This window comes from Peromyscus leucopus, chromosome 4 (genome assembly GCF_004664715.2).
Source record: "Peromyscus leucopus breed LL Stock chromosome 4, UCI_PerLeu_2.1, whole genome shotgun sequence".
NCBI classification, from domain to species: Eukaryota; Metazoa; Chordata; class Mammalia; order Rodentia; family Cricetidae; genus Peromyscus; species Peromyscus leucopus.
Genome location: NC_051066.1, coordinates 127,915,643 through 127,933,116, shown reverse-complemented (window position 1 = coordinate 127,933,116; position 17,474 = coordinate 127,915,643). Strand labels below are relative to the sequence as shown.

The 17,474-nt window shown below is 44.3% G+C and overlaps 1 protein-coding gene across 1 annotated transcript in view; it reads right to left on the bottom strand.

The window, feature by feature from the left end:
* The window catches only part of Csnk2a1 (casein kinase 2 alpha 1), a 41,899-nt gene extending 32,178 nt beyond the window's left edge, over positions 1 to 9,721 (bottom strand). The window contains 1 exon segment of the mRNA XM_037205296.1: positions 9,580 to 9,721. The gene's annotated coding sequence lies outside the window, so the exon portion shown is untranslated.
* Between the last annotated feature and the right edge of the window lie 7,753 nt (positions 9,722 to 17,474).

The following is a 17,474-nucleotide window of genomic DNA, read 5'->3' as shown; positions in this document are numbered from 1 at the left end:
CACAGGCACATATTACCAGAACTTATCTTCTGTTCATAGAGGCCATAAGAAGGCATCAGATGCCTTGGAACTGGAGTTACAGATGGTTGTGAGCCACTATGTGAATGCTAGGAGTTGAACTCAGGCCCTGAGCCATCTCTCCAGTCCCACCCATTCATTTTTAATAGGGTGATTTTCTTAAAATTCATAGAACATCAGATATCTAAATTGAGAAATGTTCATTAGAGCATTAGTCATAACTAGAAAAATTCCAAGTGCTCACTTTTCTAAGACTAAAATGTTTCAGCTAATAAAAATCACTCAAAAAGAATCCTCACAAGACTTAGTGTTAAAAGAACAGATGAAAAAGGTATAAAATCTGACACATACAAATTATAAAATTCCTCTAACCATTACACTTATTTCTAAAATTTTTAAGTAACAATGTATTTTTTCATGTAAGAAAACATTACAATGTAAAAAGAGCTCACCCACCATAGCAACTGTTGTTAAGTAGGTTTTTTTTTTTTTTTGGGGGGGGGGGGACCCGACAGGGTTTCTCTGTGTAGCTTTGAGCCTTTCCTGGATCTCACTCTGTAGACCAGGCTGGCCTCGAACTCACAGAGATCCGCCTGCCTCTGCCTCTGAGTGCTGGGATTAAAGGCGTGCACCAGCCCCTGGTTTGTTTTTTATCTAACACTAAAAGACACATAATTTGCAGAAACCAATAACACCACCACCACTCCTAGCTTTATCTTGTGATGTGATTATCTATTACCTCAAACTTTTTAAAAGACTCAACCCTTGATTTCTATAACATGTTTGGTCAACAACTGCTGGATTCTGATGTGTAACAAAATATTTAAATATTGGCTAGAAATTATCAATTGTTTCTTTTCTGTGGGGAAAAAAAATCCAACTGTTCACTTTTCCAACCATACTAAAACGTTTCGGCTAATAATAATAATAAAAAAAAACCTCAGAAAAACTCCTAAGATCACAGTGTTAAAAGAACAAATGAAGTGGGGGCATTTGAGATGTGACACATATAAATTATAAGATTTAGGCCTATAATCCCAGCACTTGGGAAGTCGAGGGACGAAGAGCAGAAGCTCAAGATCACCCTCAGATACTTAGTGAATTTGAGACTAGCCTGGACTACAAGAGATATGCCCAAAAAATTTTAAAAAAAGTTGAAAGGAGTGCTAAGCATGCATGGTGGCACAAGTCTTTCAACACCAGCATTCAGGAGATCTCTTGAGTTCAAGACCAACCTGATCTACATAGTGAGTTCCAGGCCAATCAGTTACATAGTTAAAACTTGTCTCAAAAACACAAACACATTCTATCTATAACCTAAACAGCCACTTTTCCTTAATAATTCTAGAGGAATTTCTTCATTCAAATAACTAGCTAGCTAGGAGTTGAGGAATGAAGCTCAGATTACAGTAGAGTGCTTGCCTAGCATGCATAAATCCCTAGGTTTGATTCCCAGTGGGACATAAACCAGCCATAGTGGTGAGTACCTGTAATTACAGCACATTCAAGGCCAGTCTAGGTTATATGAGACCCTACCTTAAAATAAATAAATAAATGAATGAATAAATAAATAAACAAATAAGAGAACAACAAAGAAAAACACAAAAAAGAAAAATTAAACAAGCTAACAGGGTCAGGTATGGTGGTTTGTACCCAAATTCCTGTACTCATAGGCCAGCAGCAGGACTGCCATGAGTTTGAGGTCAGCTTGGTCTACATAATGAGACTCAAACAAACCAACCAACCCAAAGGAAACAAAAAATAAATAAAATAAAGCTAGTTGGCCTACACTTCTCTCTAGACCTGCTCACCCTGCCCTCTGTGTGTGTGTGTGTGTGTGTGTGTGTGTGTGTGTGTGTGTGTGTGCCTGTGACTGTTTGGGTATGCCTGTGCGCGCGCATGTCCTGTGTGTGTGTGTGTGTGTATCCATTAGGCAACAACTAAATATGCCACTTTGAAATCATCTATCTTATGAGTCCAAAGAAATTTAGGCTTAAGCAGCTATTATTCTTGTGCAAGAAACTTGACCCTGGTGACTCAGTGAATTGTGACTGAGACAGGTTCTCTCTATGCAGCCCTGGCTATTCTAAAACTTACTATGTAGACCAAGCTAGCCTTGAATTCACAGAGATTCACCAGCCTCTATTTCCTAAGTAGTGGGATTAAGGCTGTGCGCCACCATGTCTTTCTTATGATTTTAAATCAGTTATTACAAGCATTATTAATTAAAGTCTAACAATGCTAAGTCCTTTGTTGCTGGAGGGCTTCTCTCCAGGTTCCCCAAGCCCCGCAGTCCCATAATCCACTTATAAAATAATCACTCAGACGCTTATATCACTTATAAACTGTATGGCCGTGGCAGGCTTCTTGCTAACTGTTCTTTTATCTTAAATTAACCCCTTTCTATAAATCTATACCTTGCCACGTGGCTGGTGGCTTACCAGCGTCTTGACATGCTGCTTCTCCTGGCGGTGGCTGCAGTGTCTCTCTCCTCAGCCTTCCGCTTCCCAGAATTCTCCTCTCTCCTTGTCCCACCTACTTCCTGCCTGGCCACCTACTTCCTGCCTGGTCACTGGCCATCAGTGTTTTATTTATATAGAATGATATCCACAGTCCTTGGCAAATCACATTAGATGTACGTTTCTGCAATTATATTATCTACAGTCAAGTTGTCAAGTTACCATTAATGTTATAAACAGTTAATATGTTGGAGACATCTTCTGTGCTAGGTATCATGCTAAATGTGTTTATATAGTCTCTCAACTAATCCTTCCAATGACTCAATGACGAAGTAGGCAGAAAGAACTAATTACAGTCCAAGTATTTTAGGGTAATCAGAGAATACAGGTCCAAAGCCATGACTACTGCCTTGACCAGGATCCTTTGGACAGCTCTAGAACCTTCTTGGTTGCCCTTTCCTTACTGTAAAGTCTAAAAACCAAACTCAAGCATATAATCTCAAAAATCCTTCATACCCTGAAAAACATTGTCAACTGTATTTCAATGAAAGAGATGGTCTTACTCTCTATTCTAATGTTTAGTTAGTCCAAATCTTATGATTCCAACTTGAGAACACCATTAAAGAAGAAAGCCAAGGAGCACAGTGGATCCCACATGTAATACCAGCACTTGGAAGGCAAGGCAGGGAATCACTGTGAGTTCCAGGAAAGTCTGGGCTACAGAATGAGATCCTTTCTCAAAAACAAATAAACAAACTACATTTTGTAGATATGATTGCTTAATCTAACCTCAAATGACAATGGCAGGGAAAATAACTTTGAGTGAGCTGAACTGTAAGAGGGCAGACAGACACTATCAACTTAGTGACGTTGCCAAAGTGACTCAGCACTATAACCAGCATTTCAGCAGGTTATCTAGTCCCTTCTTACTGCATCTAAGGACAGAACAGAATATTTAAACATCAAGGGCTTGAGAGATGGTTCAGCTGTTGTTAAGAGCACTTGGGTTAAGAGAACTCTAGTTCAATTCTCAGCCCCTACACGGAGGCATACAATCATCTAGAACTGGTTGGTTAAAGAATCACCACCCTAACGTTCTGAAATAAAGCTAGCAAATGCCAGTGTAAAGTTTTCTATTGTTGCTGTAAGAAATTACTACAAACAAAACACAAATTATAGCAGTTTCTGTAAGTCAGAAAAGCAGAATGGTCTTAACTGGGTCTTGTTGAGTGTCCAACTAGGCCAAACTCAAAGTATCAACGAGCTATTTTTCTGGCTGGAAGCTCTGGGAGGAATCTACTCCCAGCTCATTCAGGTTATTGGCTTAATTTCCTATGGCTGTAGGACTGGAGATCTGGCGCCGTTGATGACTGTCAGCTAGGGTTCTCATTGCTGCACAAGGCTGCTGCATTCATAATTTCCCTGTTGCCAGCTCCCAGAATGGCAGGATGAAATATCTGACTCCACCCAAAGTTCTTGGCTTAAAAAAAAGTCTCACTATATAGTCCTGGCTGGCCTCAAACACAAAGACTCACTTGTCTCTGCTTTTGGAACGCTGGGATTAAGGGCATGGACTTCCACATCCAGCAGGTTCCTTGCTTTTTAAGGACCCATGGCTTAGACTAAAGCTCCAGGGGAGAAAAAAAAACAAGACAGAATAATCCTTTGAGTCCCTTAAAAGTCCCTCCATCAGCAGTTCTTAACCTGTGGGTCAAGTCCCCTTTGGGAACTGAACAACCCTTTCAGAGGGGGTGCATATTATGATTCATAACAGTAGCAAAATTAGTTATGAAGTAGCAATAGAAATAATTTTATGGTTGGGGGTCATCACAACACAAGGAACTATATTAGACTGAGAACCACTCACTGCCCTAAATAGTTTTCCTTCTGCCACATAACAATATTCTAGGGATTAGGGTACCAACATTTTAGGGGGTCATTATCTACTATAGTCTATCCTCCAGCCTCCAAAGATTTATATTCTCCTACCCACAAAATACATTCATCCTATACCAAGTTAAGTTCCCAAAGGTCTCAAACCACTATAGCATCAACCCAAAGTCCAAAAGTCTCATCTAATGCTTCCAGGTTTAAAAGAAAAATCTAAATCTAAGCCAGGAGTGGTGGCTTCCAATTGTAATGCCAGCATTTGTGAGGTTACTCAACAAGCTCCTTCCAAGCCAGCCCGGAGTAGTGAGTTTTAGGCTAGCAAGGAATACATGGCAAAATCCTACCTCAAAACAAAAACCAGCAACAAAACCTCATCATTCAATTTAGGTATAAAATATTCTGGGTTACAATATATTAACTAAAACATTTGGGACACAAATATAAGAAATATACCAAAAGTAAATCCCAAATCCACTCCATGTCCTGCCCAAAGAAAATCCTCTGTTGTTTTGTGTCCCAATCCCCTAGGCTCTTGGTTCCACTTGAGGTAAGAGGGGGGGAGGGGCGCGCGCGCGCACACACACTACACACACACACCCCACACACACCCCTCTATATGAAAAGCAACACTAGTTCAACAATCCTCTTTAATTTTTCCTACTTCTTTCAGTGGACACTAGCAATGTTCCTATAGGCATAAAATTATCAAGAATGTAACGGGGCTTTCATTAATTTCACAGAGGTCGTCCACTCCCTTACAAAGACATTCAAAATTAAAGCAAGCTTTCACTTTTGTCATTTTGCTAGAATATTTAAGTGTTAAAAAAAAAAATCTAAGTTTATTTGCAAATCAACTTACAAACTCTGCCTTCCACAAAAGCACAAGATATAACTTCTGCTCAATTTACTGGCCAGTCATCTCTCCTCGGTTTGCTGTAACATGTAACTCACTCCTATCTCAGTCTTCACTAGTGAAGTCATTAACATCCACATTCCTACTAACAATCTGTTCTAGGTCTTTTCTATCATACTCCTCAAAATTCTTCCAGCCTCCACCCACTGCCACTTCTATGTTTAGGTAACAGTACACCCTGCTCCTGGTACCAAAATCTAATCTAGTGTTCTGCTACACCATATTACCATCAATTGTGGTGACTTATATCATTACAAATTTATTCTCTTGTGTTTTATATATATACAAATTGGGTAAGCCTGTCTAGGTTAGGGTCTCAAGACCAACATGAAGTTATATGAACGCCGTTTTGCTTTCTGGGATCTCTGGAGAGGATCCACTTCTAACTTCATTCGGATGTTGGCATTCGGCTCCTTGTGGTTGGAGGACTGAGGTCTCCACTTCCTTGCTGTCGAACACCAGAGGCTACCCACATTCCCTCTCATAGTCTCTTTGCAGCCGTATCTAAACGCACGGAATGAAGTCATCTCATGCTTTAAATTTGTCTGATTTCCCCATACACCAATCTAATACAGCTGGGAAAAGTACCGATTTTAAGTGCTCATGTAATCAGTCTGTGACTAAGCCAGGATCCAGGTTAACTTCCTATTTTAAGATTTTTGGGGCTGGAGTGATGGCTCAGTGGGTAATGCTCTTTCCATAGGACCTGAATTTCATTCCTGGCAACCCCCACCAGGCAGTTTACAACTGTCTGTTACTCTAACTGCAGGGGACTCAAAACACTTCTTTCTGGCCTCCATAAGTACCCACATACATATAATTTAAAACAAAATCTTTCAGAGAGTCTTAACATTAACTACACCTGTAAAGTCCTTTTCTACTATATAATAGTATATTTACAGATTGTGTAGATCAAAATATGGTGACACACACACAGATGGGGTATCATCTGCCCCAAGTTAAGGCTTTAAATCCAATTTCTTTTCTTTCTTTTTTTTTTTTCTTCAAGACAGGATTTCTCTGTGTAGCACTGGCTGTCCTGGAACTCACTCTGTAGCCCAGGCTGGCTTCAAATTCAGAGATCTGCCTGCCTCTGCCACCCAAGTACTGGGATTAAAAGCGAGCACCACCACCACCTGGCTTAAATCCAATTTCTAATAAAGTCTTCCTTGTCTTTAAATGACTGTAAGATGTAAAAATGTTTTGGTCAGGCCTGAGGAGGTGCTAAATTCGTAAAGTGCTTGCTATAAAAGCATAAAGCCGCCGGGCGGTGGTGGTGCACGCCTTTAATCCCAGCACTTGGAAGGAAGAGGCAGGCGGATCTTTGTGAGTTCAAGGACAGCATGGTCTACAGAGCGAGATCCAGGAAAGGCACCAAAGCTACACAGAGAAAACCTGTCTCAAAAAACCAAAAAGCACAAAGCCCTAAATTCAATCCTCAGCATCAACATAAAAAGTCAGGTGTAGAAATCCCAGCATAGGTGGGAAGGAGAAACAAGAGGATCCCTGGGGCTGGCTGGACAACCAGTCCAGCTAGATCATGGAATTCCAGATTTAGTGAGATACTGTCTCAGGAAAATAAAATAAAATGCTGGGTGGTAGTGGCAGTGGTGGTGCACGCCTTTAATGCCAGTACTCATAGGCAGAGGCAGGCGAATCTCCAAGTTCATGGCCAGCCAGGTCTACAGAGCAAGTCCTAGGACAGCCAGAGCTACACACAGAAACCCTGTTTCAAGATAAAATAAGGTAGAGGGGCTGAGAGATAGCAAACCAGCTAAGAATGAGTATTGCTCTTGTAGAGGTCTGATCGTTCAGTTCCCACTAAACATACTGGGCAGCTCACAACTGCCTATAATTCCAGCTCCAAAGTTCCCAACCCTCTTCTGGCCACCAGCATTCATGTACACACACATATCCCCACAAGATACAAATTTTTTGTTTTTGTTTTTCAAGACAGGGTTTCTCTGTGTAGCCCTGGTTGTCCTGGAACTCGATCTGTAAACCAGGCTGGCCTCGAACTCTGAGATCCGCCTGCCTCTGCCTCCAGAGTATTGGGATTAAAGGTGTGTATCACCATCACCCAACAATCCACAGACATAGATCTTTTAAAAAAAGAAAATTAATTAAGGGGCTGGAGAGATGGCTTAGTGGTTCCGAGCACTGGTTGCTCTTCCAGAGGACCTAGGTTCAATTCCCAGCACTCACATGGTGCTCACAACCATTGTAGCTCCAGTTCCAGGAGATCCATCAAATATTCTCCTCTGACCTTTATGGACATACATACACAAACAAGTAAATAAGCAAATATTTTTTTTAAAAAAAAAACTTTAATAAATAAAAAAGGCAGAGAACAACTGAGGAAGACACCTGACATCCACTTCTGGCCTCCACATTCACCTACAGACAAAAAGGTATACTCATGAATATATACACACATACAAAATGTTATTTTCAGAGATAAATCCAGTACCAAGAAGTTGGATGTGGTAATCACACCTATAATTCCAGTACTTTTGAAGGCTGAGTCCAGCAGACTCAAGACACACGTTTCAAAACACAAAAGCAAGCAAACAGCAACACAGGGCGCAAGAACCAAAAGCATACCATGGAAATGTTACCTAGTTCATCCAAATTCCAACTTCCAGGTAACCCAGAAACTGGTTCATGATCCCCCTTGAGTACTTGACTTTCTGTTCTTGTTTTCCATAAAAGCCAAAATAAAGCAGGTATGGTGTGCTTAGTTTGTTTCAAAGAAAAGTTGCCAAAGAGTAACCTAAGTTTGCAACTATTCATAAAACCAATCTAAGTAAATATCCAACCCTTTGCTTCTTTCTTCAAGTTACATATTCTCCTCCAATAACAAACGAAATATTTCAAAGTCAAGGAAGACAAACTTGCCCTGGTAGGACTGCCACAGGTGAACTTTTCAAGACGACATACAGGGAAGTTAGTGTCTGTCCTGGACTTTCAGCCTCAGGTGTACTAAGCAATTATAACCAACTGATCTGTAATAACTACAAAGATGGATGCTGAAGTGATCCCTAACAATAAACTGCAGTAGATGGGAGAAATTCTGAACACATCAACTAGCCCCGTTAGTAACAAGTCAGATCTACTGAGCTCTTACAGTCTGCTACATAGTCTAGTAAACGCTTGATACAAACTATCTTAGACACTCCTTAGCATCAACTTGCAAGCTAGGAAATACCACTATTTTACAAGTAGGAGAACAAAGCCTACAGAGTTTAGGTAACACGGCTAAGTCAGTGCCTCTGATATCTGAGAACCTAGGGAAGTTTAGTTCATTGCCACTGGCCTATACAGCCAGTTATTGGAAGAAGTGAGGTCTTCAACTCTCGGAGACGGGGATCTTCCCTTCCTACTTTGGTTTTCATTTTTTCTCCCCTAGGCCCTTTCCAAAAGATCTTAACAGTTACAAGAAAATCAGCTCTTCCCAAATAACCTGTCACCTTTTCAGAACACTTTCTTCCCCCACAAAAGCAAAGACAAGGCAGCAATTCTCCCAACTCTTGACTTTTGCTTCCCCAAAACAAACTCCAGAAGTTTCACCCATCACCGGCCTAATCGAGATCCGTTCCAACACTGCAAAAATCAAAGAAACAAATTCGAAAGTACTCTTCTTTCAAAAGGTCATTAATATGTATACTCTTAGCCAACCTTTCTCCTCCTCCACCCAGGCCCCCAAGGAGCCCTCAAGCCCAAATCCACCTGGTCGGCCGGCCCCGAGTCGCGCTCCCCTCGCCCTCCCTCACCAACAACCCCGCCCCGGGGCCCCCTCCACCTTGCACCGGGTCTGCAGGTAGGAAGTTCAGCCCCGCCCAGAGGAACCATAGAAGGCCCCTCTCCGCTGCTGCCCCGCGCGGCGCCAAGGATCCACGCCACTCTGCCCTGCAGGCCCCAATCCCTCGGTGCGCTTCCCCGGCACCCGCGCGCGCGCGCCCCCCAGCTCCCTTCCCCCTTCCGCCACCCCACCTCCAAGTTGTCCCTGAGTCTCCGCCCAGTCCAGCCTCCCTCCCGCAAGAACCCGGAGTCTTGACAGCCAGCTCCCCACCCTCACCCCGGCCGAGCCCTCTGCCTCGCTCTGCGCCCTCCGGGGCGGCCGCGAGCGTCCGGGATGGGCTGCAGGGGCCTCGGCTGCTGTGTGCGCCGAGGGGGGCAGGGGAAGGCGACAGGCCGCCCGGGAGGCGGCTGAGAGCGTGCGGGGCGACCTCGCCCTGCTGCCTGGGCCGGGGCTCCCCCGCGCGCCCCGATGACCTCAGCCCACGGCTCCCTCGGTACCTGCGCTGGAAGCGGCAGCGGCAGCAGCCGCGCTCCCCTCTCCTCACACAGACAATATGGCGGCGGCGGAGGAGGAGACACACGGCTCGGCCGCCAGCCGCAGGGACCAGAGCGAGGCTACAGCCTCCAATGCCGGAAGCGGAAGCCCCCTCCCAACCAGAGGCGGGCGGAGCCGGAAAGGGTGGAGCCGGCCCGCCCTCGGAGGCGCTGGCTGAGTGCCGCCATGCTGGCTTCTTCTATGTCATCGGGCAGCGTTCGGGTGGGTGGGAGACCGGGGAGCTGAACTGGAGTTCTCATCGTAAAGCTTAGTAGTGAGAGTTCTAACAGGGGAGCGCATTTTCGTCAAGAACCTGTAATAGGTGACGAGACAGAACATGAGCGCCCCATCAAGCATACAAGCGGTTGGTTTGACCCAGCCGAAGATGGCGTTGTGCTAGCTTTCCCGCACTACGCCTAGCGAGAGAGGCTAGCCGAATGGTCCCTTGCTTTCTTCAAAGAAGCATGCGCCGCCTTCCCTGCTGTAGAGCGAAGCATCCTGGGAACTGAAGTCTCTTCTGCCCGGACCCCTGGTCTAGGTTTAGATTTCCAGCAGCGCTTCTCCACCTCAAACTTGGAGTTTAGACTAGCAAAAGTTGGGTACCGTAGGGGGCGTGACTCTACGGTCTAGAATCTAGGAAAAGCTGGTAATAACCCTCTAGAGAACAAGGCCCTGTCCCTTCCTACGCAGAGCTACCTATCCAGAATACCATAGGGTTTTCTGCCTTTCAATCTACCCTCATCCTCACTCTATTTGCACACGTTTCCTCCTCCAAACAGACACAGGACTCTTTCTGCTATGCATACTGGAGTAGATTCTCCTTTTGATCAAAATTCTCCTGTGGAGTCTCAAAATTCTCTCTTGTGTAGCAAACACTTGGCTTTATAGTCAATACCGCCCCCCCCCCAAAAAAAAACCCAAAACTTGGTCAAACCCCTTCTTTTTAGTTCTTGCCTTCTCTAAAATTCCTGATGTTTCCACTCACTAAGACTGGCCGTGTTGCCTCCCTCTCTGAACTTGTGGACTAAATAACTTGCATGCATTTGTCGAGTTTATTCAGGGGGTTTCTTTTCTTCTGAGGACCTACTCTCTTTGAGCTCCCGAACCCAGGTACTTAGTGCTTCACAGCCTGAGGTCCCTAGCTGACCTCCTCCATCAGACTGCGAGGCCCCTAGGAGACAGAAGCTGGTGTGTACGTGAGTGCTGCTCATCGCTATTGATTGTTAGCCTCACCTCTGGTAGGACAGAGGTGTGAGGGCTGAAACAAGGGTGAGGAGGCTGGGTTATTTCTGTACCAGCCATTATCCCCAGCTGCCTCAGAATAACTGTTTCAGGGATAGGCTTTCCACCCTCTCCAGCCCTCCCTTCACATTTTGTCAGCTGACTGGCACCTCTGCTCCCAAAGAGACACTCCTGCCCCCACCATGAAATGGGAACAGTGGTGGCTTGCAGACATGTAGTGATGGCGTTAGAGAGGTGGCCTTTTATGAGCCTCTCCCAGACAGGTCTGTGAAGTTTGATCCCAATTGCCTGAGTATCCACAATTATCTGGGTGTCTGCAATCTAAACCCACCCACCCCCCTCAGTTTTCCCATCTGTGAACTGAAGCGGTTAAAGAAGATGATCTCAAGGTTCCCCAGCTAGGCTTGGTGATGCATGCCTGTAGTGGCAGTACTTGGGAGGTAGAGACAAGAAGATCAGTAATTTGAGGCCAGCCTGGGGTTCATGAGACCAGTCACAAACAAACCAGCGGTCTGTCTCCGAGGCAGTAGCTCAGTTGGTACAGTGTCTGCCTAGCCTGCACCAAGCCCTCAGTTCAGTTCCCACAGTCTGCATAAACTGAACCTGGTGACCCTCGACTACGATCCCAGCACTTGGGATTAGTGAGTCTGAGACAAGCCTGAGATACATCAGATCCTGTCTCAAAAAAGATGGATGCATGGATAGATAGGTGCTATGAAGGAAAAGAAAGTAGATGTGAAAAAGACTTGAAGCTTTAGATAGCCTAAGGAAAATGATAAGTGGTTCTGAAGTACCGAGTGGCGCGGAAGCTCGCTCTAGGAAGGGAAAGGTAGGTACAGAGGACTACGGGAGAAAGTAGTCAAGAATATGGGAGAAGAGTGGACAGGACACTGGGCCATTTCCAGGGAGCCAGGCTTTTGTCCAAGTGACGCAGAGGTCTTCCTGGGATTAGCACACCTGCCTCTCTGATGATCGTGTTGACGTGAGCAGTGCCTAGGTGGCCTGAGTTTTTATTTGTGTATCTATTGCGTTGTGTGTGCATGTCCACCATGTTTATGTTTGTGCAGGTGACTGCAAAGGCCAGAGAGGACAGACACCAGATCCCCCAGAGCTAGAGTTATAGCCAGTCTTGAGTCACCAAACCTGAGTCCTCTGAAAAAGTAGCAAGTGCTCTAAACTGCTGAGTCATCTCTCCAGCCTCACATCCCCACCTCCACCCTTTTTTTTTTTCCTTCAAAGAAAAGATTTTACCATACCTTTAGCCCAGGCTGGATCAAACCCTTGACAATTCTTTTTTTTTTTTTTTGGGGGGGGGGATGGGAGGTTTCAGACAGAGTTTCTCTGTGAAACAGCCCTGGATCTCCTAGAACTCGCTCTGTAGACCAGGCTGGCCTTGAACTCACAGAGATCCGCCTGCATCTGCCTCCCGAATGCTGGGATTAAAGGCGTGTGCCACCACCGCCCGGCTCTCCTTTTTTGAAACAGGGTTTTTCTGTGTAGCCCTGGGATTCTGGAACTCACTCTGTAGACCAGGCTGGCCTTGAACTCACAGAGATCCACCTGCCTCTGCCTCCCGAGTGCTGGGATTAAAGGCGTGCACCACCACCGGAGGGCTCTTGACAATTCTTATGCCTTAACCTCCCAAGTGCTTAGATGTGAACCTCACTACAACCAGGATTGCTGTTTTTCTTTTCTCTTTCTTTCCTTTTTTTATTTATTTATTTATTTAGCAGGTGATAGTGGCATATACCTTTTATCATAGCACTTGGGAGGCAGTGACAGGCAGATCTCTGTGAATTCTAGGCCAGCCTGGTCTACAGAGCTAGTTCTAGGACAGCTAAGGTTACACAAAGAAACCCTGTCTTGAAAAACCAAACAAACATTTTATAATTTTATATGTGTGTGCGTGCGCATGCGGGTGGGTGGGGTGGGGGTGGGGAGATGAGGATCAGGGAACAACTTAGGGGAGCCTGTTTTTCCCCTCCACTGTATGGGGCCTGGAGATGGAACTCAGGTTGTCAGGCAGGCTTGGCAGCAAGTGCCTTGACTGGCTGAGCCATTCCACCAGACCCCCTGCCAGGATTTCTACTTGCTGGATCCTGTTTACCTCTGAGGACAAGGATGCCAGAAACAAGAAGCTCCTCCTCAAGTAGCCTGGTTGAAATGACTGGATCTCAGAGGGCTGCCTGGGTTACTGTCAGACTACCTCCAACTTCGTTAGGATCTCATCTGCATACTAAATCGAACACTCTCCAGTGCCTTGACAGTTGGCAATTGTCATAGCAACGACTGGAAAGAACCATGAAATGAGGGAAAAGAGGGTTGGAGACCTAGCATAGTAGGGAAAGTACATGCCTCCCAAATATGAGGACCTGAGTTTGATCCAATGAACCTAGAGGGGGAAAAAAATCCAAAAGATGTGGTAGCACAGAATTGTAATGCCAGCACCGAGCAGGTAAAGGCAGGTGGAACCCTGGGGCTTAAAGACCAGCCAGCCTAGCCTATTTGGTGAGTACCAGACCAAGTAAGACTGTCTCAAAACCCAAGGTGGTATTTGACAAACCACAGCTGAGGTTGACCTATCCTCCAAACAAGCATAAGCACACAGACATAAGCATCCACATGCAACACTAAGTCAGGGCAGTAAATGCAAAGTGTGGCAGTTCAGTCCTATACTCTCAGCACTGGGGAGGTAGATTAGAAGTTCAAGGTCACCCTCAGTTGTACAGGGTATTTCCAGTCTAGCCTGAGCTACGTGAAACCAGACTCTCTCTCCCCAAATAAAAAGAAAAAAATTGAGGGGCTGGAGACATGACTTAGTGGTTAGAAGTACTTGTACTTTCAGAGAACCTGAGTTTAATTCCCAGCAACCACATGGTGTCTCACAACCATCTGTTATCCAATTCCAGGAGACCCTATGCCCTCTGTGGTACATGAACATACGTGGGAGTAAAACACTCATACATATTTTAAAAAAGACGTTGAAATTGCTTGCCTCATGCTGTATACAAAATGTTCATTTTCACATTTAATCCTCATATAAGAAAAGGTAGAAATCAAAACAATCCCATTGCACTGATGTGGAAACTGAGGGCCAGAGCGATCATAGTGAAGCTTGCCTTCTAGCCTCAGCCATTAGATTTCATTACTATACTGGGAACCTACTATCAGTTTTCTGTTGGTTGCTTAGCAAGCTAACCCAGAGCATGGTGACTTAAAATGACAACCATTCATTCGTTTGTTGCCTCTGTAGTTTACACATTTACCTTGGGACTGCTCTTTTCTGTGTTGCATGGTTTTGTCTGGGCTCACTCTGTGTCTGTAGTCAGCAAGCTGACAGTTGCCAGCAGCCTACTCCACACATCTGAAAAATGGCTGCTGCTGTGCTCTGAATACTTGGTTCTCCTCCATCTCCAGTAAATAAGCTCTGGCTTCCTTAAGTTATGACCTTCAAAAGGAAGAAAATAAAAGCAATCAGACTTCTTCAGGTTGAGGCAGGGGAATGCTATAGCATTATCTCTACTTTTTTTTTTTTTTAAGATGTATTTATTTATTATGTATACAGTGTTCTGCCTGCATGTATGCTTGCACTCCAGAAGAGGGCACCAGATTTCATTACAGATGGTTGTGAGCCATCATGTGGTTGCTGGGAATTGAACTCGACCTCTGGAAGAACAGCCAGTGCTCTTAACCTCTGAGCCATCTCTCCAGCCCTCTACTTTGTTCAATTGATAAAAGCCAGTCATGTGACTCTAGCCATCTCAGATTCAAGAAGACTGGACATAGACACCTTCTCCCTCACCTACTATTTCCATATGTAAATATTTTTTAACTTCTTTTTAAATTGTATTTCATGTGTAAGAGTATTTTCTCAGGCCTGGAGAGATGGCTCAGTAGTTAAAAGAGCACCGACTGCTCTTCCAGAGGACCTGAGTTCAATTCCCAGCACCCATGTGATAGGTTCCAGGGAGTCTGATAGTCTCTTCTGGCCTGTGTAGGCACCAAACATAGACATACATGCAGGTTAAGCACTCATTTTATTTTCAAAATAAAATACAATTTTTAAAAAAGCCAGGCATGATGGCATAAGCCTTTAGCAGGCAGATCTCTGTGAGTTCGAGGCCAGTCTGGCCTACAGAGAGAGTTCCAGGACAGCCAGAGCAGTTACACAGAGAAACCCTGTCTCAAAAAACCAAAACCAAAACAAAGCAAAGAGTGTTTTGTCTGCAAGTATATATATGCACAGCATACATGGTTTTTAGCCACCATGTGAGTACTGGGAATTGAACCAGGGTCCTATGTAAGAACAGCAAGTGCTCTTAACCTTTGAGTCATGAGTCATCACTCCAACCCCTCTTCTTCTCCTTCTTCTTCTTCTTCTTCTTCTTCTTCTTCTTCTTCTTCTTCTTCTTCTTCTTCTTCTTCTTCTTCTTCTTCTTCTTCTTTTAACTCTGAGACAATTCACTAACTTACTCGGTTGACCTTGAACTTGGCTGAGTAGTCCAGGAGTCCTTGAACTCCTTTCTATCCTCCTGCTTCAGCCTCCCAAGTGTGGACCAGCCTTAGACTTCATCTCTGATAAAAGACACTGAAATTATATTGTACAGTCTGGCTTAGGGAAGGATGGAACTGTGCCATATTTGAAACATTACATCACATTAAGTAACCATATATATGAAACTGCTTAAAGAAATTATGCTATAGCCAAACTAGATATTTTTTCTCTTAAGTGTGTGTGTGTGTGTGTGTGTGTGTGTGTGTGTGTGTGTGTGTGTGTGTGCCTGGTCAAGAAAAGTATTTGTGGAGACCAGTAGACAATGTTGGTGTTATTCCTCAGGTGCTTTTTTTTTTTTTTTTTTTTTTTTTTTTTTTGAGACAGAGTCTCTAACTAGCTTGAAACTCACCTGCTGACTGAGCAGCAAGCCCCAGGGACCCATCTATCTCTATCTCCTCATCTATTGTGGAATATTATTCTAAGATGTGTTACAATTGTTTATGCTGTGGAACATTTGCTTTAATGATGCAAGGATGTGTTGTATTCTTTTATGTTGCATTTGTTTAACTCTGTGAAGTTGGGATTCTTTGCCTGTCTAAAACACCTGATGGTCTAATAAAGAACTGAATGGCCAATGTTGAGGCAGGAGAAAGGATAGGCAGGGCTATCTGGGAGGAGAGAGAGGAGCAAGAGGATCTAGCCACCAGAGAAGGAGAGAGACTCAAGGGGCCAGCCACCCAGTTACACAACCAGCAATGGAGGAAGAAAGAAAGAAAGGTATATACAATAGAGGAAGACAAAAGCCCAGAAGCAAGAGGTAGACAGGATGATTTAAGTTAAGGAAAGCCGGATAGCAACAAGCCAAACTAAAGCTGGGCATTTATAAGTAATAATAAGACTCCATGTGGATTTATTTGGGAGCGGGTGGCGGGCCCCCAAAAGCGTAAAACAACCAACAACACTCATCACTGGAATGAAAAGCATGCAGCATCACACTTGGCTTTTTAAAAAAGATTTATTTATTTTATTGTATGTGTATTTATTTTACGTGCCTGATGTGTACCTTGGGTGTGCCTGGTGCCTGAGGAGTCTAGAAGATGGTGTCTGATTCCTGGAACTGAAGTTCCAGACAGTTGAGTCAGTATGCTGGTGCTGGGAACCCAACCCAGGTCCTCGGCAAGAGCAGCAGCAAGTGCTCTTAACCATTAAGCCATTTCTCCAGTTCCTGATACCTGGCTTTTTAAAAAATATATTGTCTCTGAGGATGGAACTCAGCTTCTCATGCTTAGGAGGCCTGTTCTTTAATGGCTGAACTAGTTCTCCAGCCTGAGGACTCATATTTTTGAGCACTTACTATATATCTAGACAAAATACAAGATGCTTTTCATATTTTGACTCATGTAGTCATAACAGGAGTCCTGTGACTCTCTCTTAGACACTGTACACACCAAGGCCAAGAGAATTTAAACAATTTGTTCCAGGTAACATCAGCAAATCACAGTCATAAGTAAAATGCAGATACTATTATGGCTTGGCATGGAGAGCTGACTCTGATGTACTGATGGATGATAAAAAAGCAAAAATCAAAATAATAGTTTGTTGACCACATTGGAAAATGGTGCTGGAGATACAACTCAGATGTAGAACACTTGCCTGCCATGCACAAGGCCTAGGTTCAACTCCCAGTACTTGGGGGGAAAGGAGGAGGAGAGAGGATGAGAATGTTTTGTCTGGGCATGATGGTGTACCACATGCTATAATCCCAGCACCTGGGAGGTTGAGGCAGGAAGATTGTTTACATTCAAGGCAATCCTGGACTACCAAGTGACTAGTGCTGTAGAGGGTCTGGGAGGGTTTTCCACCAGTGATTAATAGAGCCTATCTGAAGTGGAAAGAAGAGAAAACTCTCACTTTCAACATCCCTGTCTATATTGTTTGAATTTTAAAATTTATTTATTTATCTGGAGACAGTGTCTTACTGCAGATCCCTGGCCATCCTTGAACTTGCTATATTGACCAGGCTGGCCTCAAACTCACAGAAATCTATTTGCCTCTGCCTCCCAAGTGCTGGATTAAAGGTGTATACCAACATGCCTGGCTTTTATTTTAACTTTTGAAATT